The 13,347-nt window shown below is 43.0% G+C and overlaps 1 pseudogene across 1 annotated transcript; it reads left to right on the top strand.

Annotated features, from left to right (window-relative positions):
• The first annotated feature begins 414 nt into the window (after nucleotides 1-414).
• LOC307104073 (glutamate dehydrogenase 1, mitochondrial-like) lies at nucleotides 415-2,911 on the top strand (annotated as a pseudogene). The gene is made up of 4 exons: nucleotides 415-488; nucleotides 1,160-1,797; nucleotides 1,845-2,237; nucleotides 2,341-2,911. The product of its transcript is annotated as a glutamate dehydrogenase 1, mitochondrial-like (transcript).
• Nucleotides 2,912-13,347: the final 10,436 nt, after the last annotated feature.

The raw sequence follows: 13,347 nt of genomic DNA, 5'->3' as shown, positions 1-13,347 counted from the left end.
GTAAAATGTCAGAGACAGGCTGAGCACCCATACTTAAAGCTAGGCTCTCTGTAATTTGACTCCTACTAATAAGAATACTATTGAGGAGATGTTTGATTAATTATGAGGAGACACAAGACTCCAAGGAAAGTCAAGTTCAAGTCACCCTAATGTAATTACTGGTGCATTTAATTAAATCATGTACAAAGGCATTAAATATTTCAGCAAAGTCCCTTGAAAAACACTAATAGGAAATGATTTTCTCAGTAAATGGTATTTAGCTGTGTTGGTGAGTAGAGCAGACTTAGCATCTGCAGGTTTAATTAAATGTTTGCCTAACCATATAAAAAGACAGTGATATATCTTCATAGCATCTGGCAGCTTCACCATCCTCCAGCCATTCTTTAATTAGTACGCTGGTGAATTTAATAGAAAATGGCTTTCACTCAGGAGCAGATGGCTCTTCTGAGTGACAAGGGAATGACAATTTCTGTCATGTTTACTTCTTAGTATGTAGCTTTCTAGTATGTAGATCCCTTTAACTAAACAAAATTCAGAAGTGGTTGCTTTCAGAAGATATTAAGCCCTATAATATCTTCTGAAAGCAACCACTTCTGAATTTTGTTTAGTTAAAATAGTCTGACTCATGAGCTTCCAAAGATGGTTTTCCTTTGCCTCTCTGAGTTCATTTCTTGTATTTTATGACAAGACTAGTCTTTCAGTTGTTAAAAGAAAAAAAGTTATCTAAATTTATGTCGTTTCTTTTAGGTAAATAAAAACTGTCTGTTGGACCCAATTCAGTCTCAGAGTTTTAAAGTTTAGTAAACATGAACTCCATCTCCTTCTTAGGGGGCAATTGGCTTGAGATAAGAAGGGAGGAAAATACCTTTGCTTTTCACAAATGTTTTAGAAATGAAAGAAAAAGATAAGAAAATCTCAAGGAATAAGGAAAATAAAGAGTGTTCAAAGCACGCCCCCACCTTGCCATTCAGAGTCCCCCTCCCCAGAGTCCATCCTTGTGGTTAGGTGGTGGGGAGGGACCGGTGGTGGGCAGGGAGCGGTGGCTTAAAAGGGCAGGGCTGGGCCCTTCCTCCCTCCCACTGTCCCCAGCCTCCGCCCCACCGCCTGGCACCTCTGCCTGGGTGAAGCCCCCCCGCCTGGCACCTCTGCCTGGGTGAAGCCCCCCCGCCTTGCACCGCTGCCTGGGTGAAGCGCTGCTGCTCTCAGGCGCCAGTCGCAGCCATGGGCTCGGCCCCGCTGCTGGGCCAGGCCGTGGGCAGCCTGCCTCCACTTACCAGGAGGACAACCCCAGCTTCTTCGAGATGGTGGAGGGCTTCTTCCACCGCAGCGCCAGCACCACGGAGGACACGCTGTAGAGGACCTCAAGACCTGGGAGAGCGAGGAGCAGAAGCAGGTGCGTGGCGTCCTGACGATCACCAAGCCCCGTAACCATGTGCTGAGCCTGTCCTTCCCCATCCGCTGCCACCGCGGCTCCCGGGAGGTCACCTGAGGCCTACCGGGCCCAGCACGGCCAGCATGGCACCCCGCGTGAAGGAGTTACTCCTTAGAGCACTGATGTGAGTGTAGATGAAGTTAAAGCTTTGGCTTCTCTGGTGACGCCTGTGTGCAGTGGTTGATGTGCCGTTTAGGGGCGCCAAAGCTGGTGTTAACATCAATCCCGAGAACTACCACACCGATAATGAGTTGGAAAAGATCACAAGGGACTGGCAAAGAATGGCTTTATTGGTCCTGGCACTGATGTGTCTGCCTCAGGTATGAGCATGGGTGAGGCAGCGATGTCATGAATTGCTGACTCCTATTAATGCCCATATGAAAAGACAGTGATATATCTTCAGAGCACCTAGCTGCTTCACCATCCTCCAGTCACTATATGAATGCCCATGCCTGTGTCACTGGTAAGCCCACCAGTCAGGGTGGAGTCTAAGAGCAGATTTCTGCTTCTGGCCAGGGAATTTTCCATGGGATTGGAAACTTCACCAATGACGCTACTTACATGAACATTTTAGGAATGATACCAGGGTTTGGAGATAAAACATTTGTTGTTCAGGGATTTGGCAATGTGGCCCTGCACTCTATGAGACATTTGCATCACTTTGGTGTTAAATGTGTTGGTGTTGGTGAATATGATGGGAGCATATGGAATCCAGGTGGTATTGACCAAAAGGAACTAGAAAACTTCAAATTGCAACATGGATCAATCCTGGGCTTCTCTAACCAATGGACGCAGACACCAGGGTGTGAGGGCATGAGTGGGGAAGGTCGGAAGGCAATGGGGGGATAAGGACACATATATAAAACCTTAATCAATAAAGAAAAAAAAAATCCTGGGCTTCTCCAAAGCAAAGCGTTATGAAGGGAGCATCTTAGAGGCCGACTGTGACATACTGATTCCTGCTGCCACTGAGAAGCAGCTGACCAAGTGCAATGCACTCAGAATCAAAGCCAAGATCATTGTTGGAGATGCCGATAGACCGACAACTCCAGAAGCTAAGATTTTCATGGAGAGAAACATGGTTATTTCAGATCTCTACTTGAATGCTAGAGGAGTGACAGTATCGTACTTTGAGTGGCTGAAGAACCTAAATCATGTCAGTTCTGGATGTTTGACCTTCAAATATGAAAAGGATTCTAACTACCACTTGCTCATTTCTGTTCAAGAGAGCTGGAAAAGAAGTTTGGAAAGCACAGTGGAACTATTCTTGTTATATGCACAGGAAAGTTCCACGTCAGGGTATCAGGGGCATCTGAGCAAGACATTGTGCATTCTGGTTTAGCTTACATTATGGAGTGCTTGGGCAGGCAAATCATGTGCACAGCCATGAAGTATAAACTGGGATTGGACCTGAGAAGAGATGCCTCCGTCAATGCCATTGAGAAAGTGTACAGTGAAGCTGGCGTGACCTTCACATAGATGGATTGTAGCTGATTTCTTTACCATCCTCTTCACCTCTTCATCTGTAGACCTATCACAAATTTACATGTAACCACAGAGTTCTCTTTCTCCCATTACTTACTTAGGTAATGGACACCATTCTCAAAAAGTCAATCCAAATTAGCTCCTTAAATAAAAGAAATTAAGGTTAGGGAATCATGTACAAAGCTGAAAGTAGAGGCCAGAGAGACATTTGGGTATTTTGCCTCTCAATGAAAAGTCCCTTCTATCTGGCTGCACTGTCTTGCTCCATGGTTGCTTCCCAACAGTCAGAGTTGTGGTCCAGGAAAGCACCTGTTGTTCAAGACCAGTTAGTTGCTTGTTGCTTCAGCTCTGGACAAGTCTAAGGTGTGCTGTAACTTTGACATGTTTAAGAAGCAGGTGTGTGGCATTTTCAGAAGACAGCATGGTTCTCAAGTGAGTTATTGGTTTTTATATCAGCAAAAGAACTCAGTTTTATAGATTGCAAATAAAATAAAAGCTGTTTATCTTTATGTAGAATAAAATAAACACATGCTGCTATAATAAAACTAGAGGTCTAGTGCACAGATTCATGCACTGGTGGGGTCCCTCTACCTGGCCTGTGCCCTCTCACATTCTGGGACACCTTAGGGCAGTGGTTCTCAACCTTTCTAATGCCGTGACACTTTAATACAGTTCCTCATGTTGTGGTGACCCCCAACCATAAAATTATTTTCGTTGCTACTTCATAACTGTAATTTTGCCACTGTTATGAATCATAATGTAAATATCTGTGTTTTCTGATGGTCTTAGGTGACCCTGCTAGCGGTTCTCAACCTGTGGGTCACGACCTACAGGTTGAGAACCGCTGCTGTAGAGCCTAAGACTATCGGAAAACACAGATATTAACATTACGATTCATTAACAGTAGCAAAATTACAGTTATGAAGTAGCAACGAAAATAATTTTATGGTTGGGGGTCACCACAACATGAGGAACTGTATTAAAGGGTCACGGCATTAGAAAGGTTGAGAACCACTGCCTTATGAGATAGTGGACTGCTGGTTTCAGCTTGATCCCTGCAGGGCAGGCAGCCAGGGGATTGGCCGAAACCGGCAGTCCGACATCCCCCGAGGGATGTAGCAGTGCATTAAGTGGCAGGGGGCCGGGGAGGAGCCTGAGCCAGGCTGGGTGCCGGGCCTTTCCCGCTCATTCCGGCCTCGCTGTGCCTGCTGCTGTAGCTGCACTCGCCAGCCATGAACCCGGCTTCTGGCTAAATGGCGCTCCCATTGTGGGAGTACACTGACCACCAGGGGGCAGCTTCTGCATTGAGCATCTGCCCCCTGGTGGTCAGTGCGCATCATAGCGACCAGCTCAACTGGTTGTTACAGTCGCTTAGGCTTCTATATATATAGACTAGAGGCCCGGTGCATGAAATTCGTGCATGGGGGTGTGTCCCTCAGTCCAGCTTGAACCCTCTCCAATCTGAGACCCCTTGGGGGATGTCCGACTGCCAGTTTAGGCCCAATCCTAAACTGGCAGTCAGACATCCCTCTCACAATCCGGGACTGCTGGCTCCTAGCCGCTTGCCTGCCTGCCTGATTGCCCCTAACTTCTTCTGCCTGCCAGCCTGATCACACCCTAACCGCTCCTCTGCCAGCCCCAACTGCTCTGCCCTGCAGGCCTGGTTACCCCCAACTGCCCTCCCCTGCCGGCTGGATCTCGCCCCCAACTGCCCTCCCCTGCAGGCCTGATCTCGCCCCCAACTGCCCTCCCCTGCACGCCTGATCTTGCCCCCAACTGCCCTCCCCTGCTGGCCTGATGGCCCCCAACTGCCCTCCCCTGCAGGCCCGGTCACCCCCAACTGCCCTCCTCTGCCAGCCCAGTTACCCCTAACTGCTTTCCCCTGCTGGCCATCTTGTGGCAGCCATCTTGTGTCCACATGGGGTGGCCATCTTTGACCACATGGGGCAGCCATCTTATGTGTTGGAGTGATGGTCAATTTGCATATTACCTGTTTATTATATAGGATGCTCAAAATCACTAATCATCTGAGAGATGCAAATCAAAACATCAATGAGATACAATCTCACACCTGTCAGAATGGCTATCATGAACCAATCAACAAACAAGTGCTGGTGAGGATGAGGAGAAAAAGGAACCCTCATGCACTGCTGGTGGGAATGCAGACTGGTGCAGCCACTGTGGAAAACAGTATGGAGATTCCTCAAAAAGTTAAAAATGGAGCTCCCATCTGACCCGGTAATCCCACTTCTAGGAATATAGCCCAAGAAACCAGAAATACCAATCAGAAAGGATATATGCACCCCTATGTTCATAGCAGCACAATTTACAATAGCTAAGATTTGGAAACAGCCTAAGTGCCCATCAGCAGATGAGTGGATTAGAAAACTGTGGTACATCTACACAATGGAATACTATGTCGCTATAAAAAAGAAGGAACTCTTACCATTTGCAACAGTATGGATGGAACTGGAGAGCATTATGCTAAGCGAAATAAGCCAGTCAGAGAAAGATAAATATCACATGATCTCCCTCATATGTGGAATATAATGATCAACATAATTTGATGAACAAGAAGAGATCCAGAGACAAATCGGGGGGTGGGGGTGGGTTTAGAGAGCAACCAAAGGACTTGAATGCATGCATACTAGCATAACCAATAGACACAGACACTGGGGCGGTGGGGGCTTGCCCAGGGTGGGAATGGCTGTGGTGGGTCAATTGGGGGAAAAGAAGACTTATGTAAAACTTTAGACAATAATAATAATAATAATAATAATAATAATAATAAAAGAGTGAATTACAGGGAGAGAGGATAATGAAATTAGTTCTGAAGATGCAGGTTTTAGAACACTCGTACTTCTTTTATAGACTTATACATCTTAGAAAAAAATAAAAGGTCTGAAAATTAGGAGAAAGATTACTCCAGAGATAAATGTGAGAGATGTTATACCTCAAGTGACTTCATGATATAGAAGTAATCATAAAATATGAGAAAAATGTTATAAAGTAGGAAGAGAGGCAAAATACTTAAGTTACCTTTCCTAAGGTCACCAAGGTAGTAAACATGTGGCATTTACTTCCCACAATTCCCTGGGTGTCACTCATACCAGATATATCTGGCCAACTCCAGGTGCTATCCTCGTGGCCGTCATTCATGAACTAGTGTGGGTGAACCATGGGCCACTCCTCATTTCAATATCCCGGAATTTAGAGATTTTGTACAGTTTTTAACTGCTGTGTCTTATGTAATGAAGTTCAATTCAACTTAATTCATACTATAAAGCACCACTTAGAATTGTTGTTGATAAAATAATCAGTATGTTGGCCTACCTCATATTCTAAGTGTATCTTACATTATTTATTATTGATCTAAAAATAAAAATGTTATTTCTTATTTTCTGACACAAAAATAAAGCTATTTCCCAGAACTTAGTTTATCCATAAGTAACACCCTCTTCTATAGGCATGAGTGTAAGTAAAAGGAAGAAATGGGCTCAGATATATGCATTTTAAAAAATGAATATAATTCTGCCCCTACCCCATAAAATATTGAATAATATACAAACCAATTTTGGGAGAAAATAAATTTGCTGGGCAATTTTTTTCAATAAATATATTTTTAAACAACTTTTTGTTTTTTTAAATTGGAATACATTTTGGAATGTTCTCAATTCTATTTCTATGGATTGTCTCTCTCCATAGAAATTCTAGAAGAAATCAGACAGGTAGAAGAGGGTAAAGGGGAAATAAATGATGACAGAAGTAGACTTGACTTTGGGTGGTGAACACACAATACAATATTCAGATGATGTGTTATAGAACCATATACTTGAAACCTATATAATTTTATTAACCAGTGTCACCCCAACAAATTCAATAAAAATTTTAAAAAAGAGATCCATCACAGCAACTCTAAACGAAATCAGAGGTGAAAGCCAGAATGAGATATATCAAATCACCTTTTATCATTTTATTAGCTATTTCACAAGTTCAGAAGCTGGGACAAGAGCTCATAACAGATTGTGCTGATTTCAATGTGTACTTTGTCTCACATTGTCTTCTTAGCTGCCAGCAAGTGTGGCCTAACGCAGATGGCAGCCAGGAGAAGTCTGTCTTCTCCCTCTTCACTTTGAGCATTTCGGTCACACGTGGGCTTTAGGCAAACAGGGATGTTTATGTCAAATTAAATCTGTGTCTGACCCCTCTGCCTGTGTCTCACTGAAGCAGCAGCACTGCAGTGCATATTCCGGTGAGTTACTATGTTATGTGTGCTCATAAAACATACTGCAATTCACAAAGCTATCAACTCTTAGTCACGAAACAAAAACACCTGTCAGAAGAGTTTTATTTTATCCTCTTAATTACACCACTAATAGACAGACAGAAGACAATGGCATAATTTCAAGGGACAGTTTTACACAGCAGGCCTGTTCTGGGGCATTCAGAATACCATAAGCTGCCTCTGGTCCCTAATGAGAGCAGCTCCTCCATAAACACCATGAATCCATTTTCATCAGAGAACTTTCCTCTTCTACAAGCAGGAAGGCTCTTCATCTGTTAGCACCAAGGTCAAGCCCTACAGCAATTACACCTGCTTAATGGTACCTGGACATGGCTCATGGCTAGAAAGGCATTATTTTCCTTATAGTTCTGAAATGATAAAGAGGCTTATTGGGTACTATTTTGCCTGTTACATTTGTAGACAACCTCTGGTGCTCATGAGACTGTGACATGTTTGGAGAATAAGTCACAAAAGAACATGATCCCTCACTGCACCAAATCTGTGAGTTCCTTTTGGAAAGTACAAAGGTAGACTTGGGTCTTCCTGGTGAATTCCATCTAATTTAATAGGTTCAAGCTAACGTAACAACACATGGTCCACTAGGAGCAGTGTTGGGCCTGCCCTGCTGGGGTGGAGATATTCAACACTGTTATTAGCTTCATTGTTTCATGAGCCATCTCATGGAAGAAATGTAAGCATTAAGCATTGCTGAGAGCTGAATTGAGCCCTGTGAAAAATCCTATGTTGAAGTTCCAACTGTAGTACCTTGTAATGTGACCATATTTGGAGATAGTATTTTTAAAGTGACTAAGTTAAAATAAGGTCATCAAGGTGGGCCTTACTTCAATATGATTGGTGTTCTTATAAGAAGAGGAAATTACAACTCAGACCTAATTAGAATATAGAAGGAAGAACATGTGAAGATATTGGCAGGGGAGACAGCCATCTGCAAAGCAAGAAGGGAGGCCTCAGAAGAAACCAACTCTGTTGGCATCTTGATCTTGGACTCCAGAATTTGATCTTAAATTCCAGCTTCCAGACTGTGAAAAATAGGTTTTTGTTGTTTAAGCCACCTATTCTGTGGTATTTTGTTATGGCAACCCTAGCAAATTAATAAAAGCATTTTCTAAAATCTCTTATAAAAATGTGTTCTACACACAGGTTGTGATCATTTGATGATGAGCATATTTCTCTAGAGGAGTTGACAAAAATAAGAACAACATTTCTCGTTTTAGGCTACACACAAAATTCAGCAGTTTTTGTTTGTTTGTTTTTAATCCTCACCTGAAGATATGTTTAGAGAGAAGAAGGGAGAGAGAGAGTAACACCTATCAGTTGCCTCCCGAACTTGCCCCTGGTCTGCAACATAGGTATATACCCTGACGGGGAATTCAACCTTTTGGTGTACAGGATGATGCTCCAACCAATTGAGCCACCCAGCCAGGTTCAGAATTCAGCAATTTTAACTGAGCTGGCTGCACAGATTAGTCACAATTCAGTGCAATAGATGAGTAGATTTACTTAAGTTTGTAAAAGTATCTTTTTTAAAAAAAATAAAAGAAATACTATTTAGATTGTTTGGGTAAAAATGTTTTCTAACAAAGTTTTTCTCAAGTTAAAATCGTCAAAACTCCTGTTTTGGTTTAGATTGGTTAGGCCTTTTGTAATAATGAATTATGTCTTCTTTAGAGTGCTGTTAAATTTTTCAACATAATTTATAAAATACTACTTGACTTCAAAGTTCTTTCATTCTCGCCCAAGATATTTGCTACTTATTTACTCTCTTCTTGGCATTGACCCTTCCTACCTTTTGAAAGCTCACAGTTGTGGGGGAAAGGAATGTAATCTACCAGTTACAGGAGTGTAATCACTGTACAAAGTGCATAGAAAGGGTAGAGACCAAGAAATCCATTTGAAGAAATCAAGGCATACTTTACTGAGACAGATGAAAAGTATATCACTCTGAGAACACACATTTGGTGACCCAGTGAAAATTATTGGACTTTCAGCCTCTGATGCCTCTTCTGTAAAATGAAGATAAAAATGCATTCCTTATTGAGACTGTAGGAAGAGTTTGTATAGTAAGAGTATCTAGTATATAATTTTTACTCAACAGCTTTTCTTCCTTCGTTGTGGTTTTTCTCCATCTTAATTTTCTCTTCCACTTCCCACATTTTTCTTCTTTCTCTCTCCTCACTCTCCTCTTTTCCTTTTCTCCTGTTCTATTTTTAATTCTCCTCCCCTTCTTTTTTTTTTTTGCCTGATATTACAGTCTTCTTCCTGTAATATCATTTATTAGACACCACTCCAGAAAAATAAAAAGCAACCTAAGTCCCTGCCGAGACACCAGTGAATCAGTCATTTAGGTACTTGCTAAAACTAGAGTCATACCTTCTGTTGATTAGCTTAATTGTACCTCTCTTAAAAATAAAAATTAAAATGAATAAATGAAGCAGGAGATTCTGGTCACCAAGAGATCCAGCCACCAGTCGAGGGGCTATTGCTCACATCCATTTTTTTTTCCTCCAAACACTATTATATAATCTTATGCCTAGCATGTAACCAACACTTTACCACATTGGTTTCAGCCCTCTACTGATGGTGATAGGGGAGGGGGCATGTAATAGAAATAGTTGTTTAGTACGTACTCCCTATAAGGAAGAGATTTTCTTACAGACCCTGGGAAACTGAAGGATGCCTTACAAGAAGGGGAACAGGCCCTGGAGATAAGGCAGCCCTGGAGCCCGATGATCCTGTCACTAAAAAGAAAACACATTTCAAGAACAGATCAAGGACAGGAACTATCTGACAGGAGATAGCATTCTGGGCTAATCTTTTCTGGGGCTAATCTTTGCAAGGACAATGATAGAAGGCAGACCCTGGGAACTTAGATTTTTCCCACCCTCTAACCTTATATAAGGGCTGACTTGAAATGAAATGTCAGAGTGATCTTTTCTGAATGTTATACCGACTGCTTTCTTGGATTGCCAGCTATCTGATTAGTAAATGTACCACAAAGGGCAGCTGGACTCCTTTGTCTGGTTTCAGTGGGATTTCTTCGTTTGTTTCAATTGTCCCAAAGAAATGTAGCCTAAATGTTTAGGGCACATATACAAATGGTCTGATTTATAACAAAATATCTGATTCCAGATGGGGTAGATATTTGGACCAATTTTATTACCTCTTTTGGAGTATAAATGATTGGACATGGTAAAGTCCAACATACTAGAGGCCTGGTGCATGAAATTTGTGCATGGGGGACGGGGGGGGGGGGGGGCGGGCGGGCGGTGTGTGTGTCCCTCAGCCCAGCCTGCACCTTCTCCAATCTGGGACCCCTCGAGGGATGTCCAACTGCCTGTTTAGGCCTGATCCCAGTGGGCATCGGATATCCCTCTCACAATCCAGGACTGCTGGCTCCCAACTGCTCGCCTGCCTGCCTGCCTGATTGTCCCTAACCACTTCTACCCGCCAGCCTGATCACCCCCTAACCCCTCCCCTGCCAGCCTGATTGATGTCTAACTGCTCCCCTGCTGGCCAGATTGCCCCTAACTGTCCTCCCCTGCTGGCTTGGTCACCCCTAACTGCCCTCCCCTGCAGGCCAGGTCCCCCCCAACTGCCCTCCCCTGCAGGCCTGATTGCCCACAACTGCCCTCCCCTGCTGGCCATCTTGTGGCAGCCATCTTGTGTCCAGATGGGGGCGGCCATCTTTGACCACATGGGGGTGGCCATCTTGTGTGTTGGAGTGATGGTTAATTTGCATATTACCTCTTTATTATATAGGATATATTTTTTTTTAAGGCAGAAACAACAAATCCCTCTCTGAATTTTTAAAAAGTGATACTGCATTGATTTCTTACAACTTTGCATGCATTATTTCAATCTATCTAATTGCAATAATGAAAAATTTATCTTTTATAGAAATTCACTGTGTGATTTATTTTAGTACTATATGCAACAGATTTGCTAGTCTCTCTTATTTCTCACAAGAAGGGAAAATTCATTACCAGTCTGGTAAATATTAAGGAGTTTTAGGTCTGTAAAGGGAAATTTGGTCAAGAATTTTCAGAAGACATGAGTATCAAAAAGGAGAAAGTTTTCTACATGATATTTTTAAAAAATATATTTTTATTGATTTCAGAGAGGAAAGGAGAGGGAGAGAGAGATAGAAACATCAAAGATGAAAGAGAATCATTGATTGGCTGCCTCCTGCACAAAACCTACTGGGTATCAAGCCTGCAACCCAGCCATGGACCCTGACCAGGAATCAAACTGTGACCTCCTGGTTCATAGGCTGATGCTCAGCCACTGAGCCATACCATCTGGGCTCTACATGATATTTTAAAATACCAATAAACTGGTCATGATGGGGGGGGGGTGTGAATCAGAATTTTGTTGCACTTTATTATATACATTTTATGGTATAATATTCTTTTTATTTTGAATTATATATTTTGTGGAGTGGAGGATATTCAAGGGCCTCTACAATCTTGCCAGAGATTGGTAAAAGTTTTAATATGACCATGCCTTGAGTCATTATCAAGCAGACAATGCCTAAGCTACTTAAAGTAATAGTTTTTCTTATAGAAGAAAAAACTATGCTTAAAATATACATGAAATATCCTACCTAATAATAGATAAGTATGCAAATTGACCGTACCTTCGCTATGCCCGCAATTGGCCAGGAGGCGCGGGGGGGTGGGGCGGGACTCGGGGTGGCCGGGGTGGCTGATTGGGCCGGTGGGACGCTGAGCTCGCATCGCCAGCGGCGGCTTGAGCTCAGCGTCTGCGCCATGGCTGTGCTGCGGCACAGAAGGAGCCTCTGGGGCAGCGAGCTCACGTCCCACCGCGGACCATCAAAAGCTGGGGAGCTGGGTGCCTGTCCGCTCAGGCACCAGGCCTTTCAGAAGCCCAGGCCTTTCAGAAGCCTCTGGCTGGGCGGAGGCTTCTGAAAGGCCTGGTGCACCAGCAGACAGGCACCCAGCTCCCCCGCGATCGAAAGCAAAAGCATGGGAGCTGGGTGCCTGTCCGCTGGTGCACCAGGCCTTTCAGAAGCCTTCGCCGCGCGGGAGGCTTCTGAAAGGCCTGGTGCACCAGCGGACAGGCACCCAGCTCCCCTGCTAAACATGCATGATTCAATCATGCACTGGGCCTCTAGTAGGAAGATAAAAATTGTGCACTTAGACTGGCTGGTTGGGGGCAGGAACTGTTGTATGAGAAAGAAAAAGACACAAAGCAGTGGGAACACTAGAACAGAGATTCTTCAGAGCAAAAGATGAGACTCTTCGTTTTAGTTACCATGTGTTATAACAGTAAACTGCCCTATGACCCTGTCAGGAAATATTAATGATAATTTTGATTACTATTAAGAACAGATTAGAGTAGAAGTAATTTAGAAATGTGTTTTGCAAAGAAAAAATAAAATCATGAATGTAAAATATCACCATGGAAGCACAATTACTTCCCAAATGTAGACCCTCCATGGAAAGCCCTATTACTGGGCTCTGCCTCTTTAGCCCCATTCCCTGAACTTTCCTTCACTAGCACCCAACTGTTGAATACTTTAAAACTGAAAACTGTAGCTACTCAGTTAATATCACTGTGAGGGTTTGAAACATAAGAAAAATGCTAATATTTTATAGTGCCTATTATATATAGACTAGAAGCCCAGTGCTCGAAATCGTGCGGCCCCAACCACTGAATTTACAAATGTGGACACTGAATTTACAAATGTGGACACTGAATTTACAAATGTGGACACTGATGCATAGAAAACAAAAGTAACATGTTCAAGAGGGCAGAATTTATTATTGGACCCAAGCAGTCTAGATTCAGAGTATACCTGTTAATTGCTTAGCTATCCCATCTCTCAGTGGGATTAAGACATGTAGTCTTTGGCAATCATGATGATGCACCCTAGATTTTCTGGTCATCCTGTTTTCAGGCATTCTGCTCATTGTACCCACATAAATTTCAGTACTGCCGACATTTTCTGCCATAAATAACACTTGTTTGTATATGGATGTAGAAGTTCCAATCACTAAATGTTCAAATTTTAAATGTCCCAATAAAAGCCATTCTATAGCTTTGATTATCTACCTTTGTGAAAATAAAATGCCTACACTCATAATTCACTGGCATGAAAATA

The sequence above is a fragment of the Cnephaeus nilssonii genome (assembly GCF_951640355.1).
Source record: "Cnephaeus nilssonii genome assembly, chromosome: 8".
NCBI lineage: Eukaryota > Metazoa > Chordata > Mammalia > Chiroptera > Vespertilionidae > Cnephaeus > Cnephaeus nilssonii.
This window is presented reverse-complemented; position numbering and strand designations above follow the sequence as displayed.